Source organism: Pinus tabuliformis, chromosome 1_1 (assembly GCF_031772625.1).
Source record: "Pinus tabuliformis cultivar Carrire ecotype Pingquan chromosome 1_1, CPIR1, whole genome shotgun sequence".
Classification (NCBI taxonomy): domain Eukaryota; kingdom Viridiplantae; phylum Streptophyta; class Pinopsida; order Pinales; family Pinaceae; genus Pinus; species Pinus tabuliformis.
In genome coordinates, this window is record NC_142297.1 from 540,636,167 (window position 1) to 540,643,078 (window position 6,912).

Sequence of the window (6,912 nt, forward strand, 5' to 3'; positions counted from 1 at the left end):
GTGGCTACATCCTTCGAGAAGGACTTAATGGATTCTTCTTAAGCTTGATGTAACTCCCACTGTTAGATAGATGGTATAACATTTTGTGGACATAATCTCACTTATTAAGAATGACAACAGCTTCACCTTTATCTTCTCTAAGGACAAACAATATCAGGGTCATCCATTATGATTTAAGGTTAAGAAATTCAACCTTGTTGAGGTTTTTCTTGGGGGGTTTGGCCTTCCTAAGAACAATAGCGCAATCTTGCCTAATAATTTCCTTAACATTATCGAGAAGGTCCTTAATACCGTACTCAATGCTACAGATAATGTCATCAGTAGGAATCTTATTCGGGGCAAGGGAAAAATTGAGACCTTTATTAAGAAGACTAAAGAATCAAAGATATTTCTCAAAAAATTAATCACATTCTTGGAACGTAAAATAGATATTATTATTATTTTTATTATTATCATTATTATCGTTGTTGTCGTCATCGCTGTTATTATTGTTGTTATTATTATTATTATTATTTTATTATTATCTAAATCCAAAATAGATTTAATAATAATAATAATAATAATAATAATAATAATAATAATAGTAATAATAATAATAATAATAATATTATTATTATTATATATAATAAAATAGATCTATACTATTTCTATTACTAATTAAGTTCTTATCCTTAAATTTAATCAAGTTAAAAGAATATTTATTAAATCTATTATTATTAAAATTGTTCTTCTCATCAAGTCCATTATTTTTATTATGAAGAGATTTCTTAAAATTAGAGGTGCTATTTTTATTAATACTATTGATACTCTTAATATTAAAAGTCATATTATTCAAGTTATTATCAAACCTAGAAGGAGATCCACTAAAACCACAAAGGCCAATGGACTCAAAGCGATAGAGGGAATAGGATTTTGAAGAGAGGGAGCTCGAATGAAGAGGGTCAAGGATAACGAAATTTGGTGATGAAAGGGAGTTGGAATGTAGAGGGTGAGCGATAACGGAAGATAAAGAAGGGTTCGGGATGGGAGAGTGAGGGGAGGGTGACAAACCCGAAGTGGGGGGGGGTTTTATGGTTTGTTACTGCGTTGATCCAAATGGTCCGAAACATAAGGGACGAGGGGAATCGAGAGGAGGGTACGAAGTGCAGGGTGTCACGCCCCTACACCTGCGGTAGTCTTTCAACCACTTATAGCGAGGTGCGGCACCACTGAACACTTTCTTTTCACCAATACTTATGTTCATGGACTACGCCTTAACATTCGATACTTAGTTTTATTTTTCTTCACCAAGTATTATTATTAGCCTTTATACTAATGAACACCCATACACATTCATTATCCACAACAATTATAAATATACAACACAATTGCAACAGTATAAAGGGAGGGGCAACTCCCTGAATATGAGTCTTGCCCGAATTCAATATATTTTCAATCTTTCATAAAATACAAGTATACCTTGGAAACCCCAAGTTTTATACTTAGCCAAAATTCCGACTTCGTTTCTTGCAGCCAAAATTCCGACTTCGTGTCTTGCCAATGAGCTGCCCACCTCGTGCACGCCTTGCACGGTGGTCACTCTTACATTCCACACTTAGCCAAATTTTCCAACCGGCAACACCTCCATGCAGCCTCACATGAAACTCCAACCGCGGGCGGGCGCCTTCGTTTCACCCCTACCCGAGTTCACCGTCTCGCCTTCGCACTATCAGGCGAGTGCCTTCGTTCACCTCCACCGAGTTTGCCAACCGACGGGCGGGCGCCTTCATGTAGCCCTCCACCTGTGCACACAACCAACCGACAGGTGGGTGCCTTCACGCAACTCCAGCCCTGCTCTTAACCGAACGGGGGCGACTTTGTGCACCCTCCACCTGTGTCACAACCGACGGGTTGGTGGGCTTGTGTGCGGGCCTTCACTCGTGCTGTCAACTGAACCATTCAACCTCATGCAGCTCATGTAGGTGCCGGCGGGGCGAGCGCATGTGCCTCCGTGCGACCTGCGCCTCAAGCCTGCTCCTCCATGCTCAAACCTGCACCTTCGCACCTCGAGCTCATCCCTTGACTCATTTGAATCCTTGTTGATCAATTTTCTTGATCATTTTTGTTCCCTAACCACGCCATCCATATATATGGTGGGTGGGTGAGTCGTGCCACCTGGCCGACTCGTCCAGTTTGTTGGTCGGCCCACCTATCACCGGGACCACCCACCAACCTTTGCCCACATCGCAAGTTTATGAGGTCGGCCCGTGGGTGACTCGCCAACTCGTCCCCACGGTATAAACTTGCCCAACCAAGACTCCTCCACATGCATTATCACATGCTCGCTCGTTTTCCTTAGCCGCAGCTCGCTTCTTCGCACCGGATGTGCGTCCTGCCGTCGCATGGACCAGGTCCTTACATCCTCCCACCTGAAGTCATTGACGTCCTCGAAAATAAGCCATCCCGCTGACCATCCTGCCACCAAGATCATCATCTCATCAAGATAATCATCTCATTCTTGGTCCATGATATCAACCAATCCATACACTGGAAACATCCCTGCAATATATGTAAAACAATTATCTCCATCATGTGTCATCCCATTCTGTGAACTGTCATCAAATACTCCAACATAATGCCAACATCTCTCTGCACTCTTCCGGACCTCATGATTCGAACTAGTCGGGTGATCAGTCCAACTGTCATGCTCAAACCATAAGAATGCACATCCTTATGCCTACACTAGTCTTTCTCAGACTCTGCCACATCCTGGACTCACCAAGAATCTCTCCCATGCTCAGGTCCATGGAAACTCCATCCCATATGCAACATGTCATGATGCTAATGCCAAACCATTCCTGCACCATCTGTCATACCTGCTCAACTTGTTTTAAGGACTCACTGCCATGAGCAGCTAACAATGAGCCCCATCTTCTATGTCATCTAAGAAGATGTAGAGGGAGTAGAGCCTGAAGGCTCACCCTCACTAATAAGCTCAATCCATCTGTCAGGATCCTCTATCTCCATCCTCTACAGATATGCCACCTGATCCTCCTCATGGACATTTGGTCTCACATAAACATCCTCGTCATCATCATCCTCGACCTCCTCTAGCCTTCTTGACAAATCCAAGATACTATCAGAGAGTGAACTGATAACCAATGACTGCTCGGTAAGCTTTGCCTCAACAGTAGACAGCCACTTACATACATCATCCAATCCCTTCTCATCCTCCATCTGCCTCACTGCTAGTTTAAAATCAGGCCTTGTCACACCAATGGTTGGAACACCAATGGGTACATCTTCCCTTCCATCGTAAATGTACAACTTCTTCAAATCTAGAACAATCATAGCATCATATTGTTTCAAGAACTCCATCCCCAACACAGCCTCATAGTCATTAATCCGCACTATAGTGAAGTCGACTTTCCCAGTCCACTCACCTAGTGTTGTCTCCACCCTTTCAGCTACACCAAGTACAGAATCAGGAGGAGAATTCACCGTCTTCATTTGTTCCTTCACTGGTACAAATTTCAGCCCAATCCTTCTCGCAACATCTTAATTCATGAAGGTATGAGTAGTTCCACTATCTACCTTAGTGAGTACCCCCATACCTCCAATCTTCATCCAAAAATACTCCAAACTATTCCTTTCAGGATCTCTCCGAGAGACCACTTCTGTAGCAGCAACAGCTCCAAGAATCTACATCATCCCCACAGAAGGTTCTTCTTTCTTCGTATTAGATTGTGCAATAGCAGCCACTTTTGGTCTAGAAGGGAAATTCTTCACCGTATGTGGTTCAACACAAATCCAACACTTCAACGGTTTCTTCGTCTTTGTCTTCTCATCCAATTTCGAAGCATCATCTTTCTTCTTCTCTTTCAGCTTATCGAACTTCTTCTTTTTCTCATCAGAAGCTTCGTCATAATGCTCCACCAATCGATCCACAGCAGCAAAAGCTTCTTCAAGTGTCTTTATCTTCTGCCTCTTCACTTCATTGCGTGCCCAAGGTTTCAATCCAATAATGAAGTTGAACACCTTGTCCCTCTCTACCATGTCAGGAAGTTCCAAAACCACACTTGCAAACTCCCGCTGATATGTCTATAGGTTCCCTGTCTACTTAATAAATTTAATCTTCATCCTTGCTTCCCACGTTTCATCCTGAGGACTGAAATGAGTCTCCAAATCTTTCTTCATATCATCCCAAGAAGTAATGTCATCAGCACTACCATTAGCAATCTGATCCATTCTCCTTCTCCACCAAAACTTAGCATTATTCGTCAACAATTGAGCAGCCACTTTCACCTTTGTCTCATCATCAGGTAGACCCAAGCGTTCCAAGTATTACTCCATATCCCAGAGAAAGTTACTAAGAGTCTTCGCACTTCTTGTACCATCATAAGATTCTGGTTCCTTGACTTTCACATGAGACACTCCTCCACCTGAGTTATGTCTCACGACCTTCTTCAACACCGCGATCTCATCTCTTGCATCGTCAAGAGATTTCTGCAAGTTCAAGATCTCTGCCAGACCTCGATCCCTCGCTTCTCCAATCTCCTTGACTTCATCTTCAAGTTGTGTACACTTAAGATCAGTGTACTCATGTCGAGTCCAGAGTTCATCGAGGTCTTCCCTCATCTAAACATTAGCCTCTAGTTCCTTCGTGACCAGAGTCATCTTTGTAGTCCAGTAAGATTCCAATTCCTCCATTCTCTCTAGTATCCCTTCTATGAAAGCCTCAGTCGCACTATGGCTAGATTCACCCGATACATCATGAATTTCACCTGCCATCTCTGATCCCTCTTTCCTTCTTTGCGATCTAGTATATAACATCCACCAGCTTCACGAGTTCCCTGCAAACCAAACCAGTTCTTGTTTCACTTGTATGTGAAACCAGCTTCCTTCACCTGCAAGTACTTGTTTCCACTGTCACTTCGTCACGAGCAACCCTGCTCTTAATCACCAGCTTCAATCGTGAGCTTTGATACCAACTGCACTTTATAGTGTAGTTGTGTAGCAGCTTCAACCTTCAATGCGCGAATCAGCTGCTTTGATACCAATTGTCATGCCCCTACACCTACAGTAGTCTTTCAACCGCTTATAGCGAGGTCCGACACCACTGAACACTTTCTTTTCACCAATAATTACATTCATGGACTATGCCTTAACATTCAATACTTAGTTTTATTTTTCTTCACCATGTATTATTATTAGCCTTTATACTAATGAACACCCATACACATTCATTATCCATAGCAATTATAAATATACAACACAATTGCAACAGTATAAAGGGAGGGGAAACTCCCTGAATATTAGTCTTGCCTGAATTCAATATATTTTCAATCTTTCATAAAATACAAGTATACCTTGGAAACCCAAGTTTTATACTTAGCCAAAATTCTGACTTCGTGTCTTGCTAACAAGTTGTCCACCTTGTGCACGCCTTGCATGGTGGTCACTCTTGCATTGCACACTTAGCTAAATTTTCCAACCGACAACACCTCAGTGCAGCCTCACATGAAACTCCAACTGCAGGCGAGCATCTTCGTTTCACCCCTACCCGAATTCACCGTCTCTCCTTCGCACTATCGGGCAAGTGCCTTCATTCACCCTCCACCCGAGTTCGCCAACCGACGGGCAGGCGCCTTTGTGTAGCCCTCCACCCATGCACACAATGGACCGGAAGGTGGGCGCCTTCGTGCAGCCCTCCACCCACGCTCTTAACCGACGGGCAGGCACCTTCGTGCACCCTCCACCCATGTCACAACCGAAGGGCGGGCACGCCTTCGTGCGGCCCTCCACCCGTGCTGTCAATTGAACTGTTCAACCTTATGCAGCTCATGCAGTCTGCCTGGTGGGCGGTGCATGTGCCTTCGTGCGACCTGCGCCTTAAGCCTGCTCCTCCACGCTCAAACCTGCACCTTCACACCTCGAGCTCGTCCCTTGACTTGTCTGAATGCTTGTTGATCGATTTGCTTGATCGTCTTTGCTCCCCAACCGCGCCATCCATATATATGGCGGGTGGGCGAGTCGTGCCACCCGGCCGACTCGTCCAACTCGTTCAGCCGATGCCCTCCATACTTGCAAACTCATTCAGCTTTGTTGGTCGGCCCGCCTATCACACGGGACCACCCACCAACCTTCGCCCACATCACAAGTCTATGAGGTCGGCCCGTGGGTGACTTGCCAACTCGTCCCCACGGTATAAACTCGCCCAGCCAAGACTCCTCCACGCGCATTATCACATGCTCGCTCGTTTGCCTTAGCCGTAGCTCGCCTCTTCACACCGGATGTGCATCCTACCCGTCGCACGGACCGCAGGTCCTTACATCCTCCTCCACCTGAAGTCATTGTCGTCCTCGACAATAAGCCATCCCGGTAACCATCCTACCACCAAGATCATCATCTCATCAAGATAATCATCTCATCCTCGGTCCATGATATCAACCAGTCCATACACTGCAAACATCCCTGCAACATATGTAAAACAACTGTCTCCATCATGTGTCGTCCCATCTTGTGAACTGTCATAAGATACTCCAACATAATGACAACATCTCTATACACACTTCCCGACCTCATGATTCGAACTAGTCAGCTGATCAGTCCAACTACCACGCTCAAACCATAAGAATGCACATCCTTATGCCTACATCAGTCTTTCTCAGAGTCTGCCACATCCTGGACTCACCAAGAATCTCTCCCATGCTCAGGTCCATGGAAGCTCCATTCCATCTACAACATGTCATGATGTTAATGCCAAACCATTCCTGCACCAACTATCATACCTGCTCAACTTGTTTTCAGGACTCACTGCCATGAGCAGCTAACAATGAGCCCCATCTTCTATGTCATCTAAGAAGATGTAGAGGGAGTAGAGACTGAAGTCTCACCCTCACTAATAAGCTAAATCCATCTGCGAGGATCCTC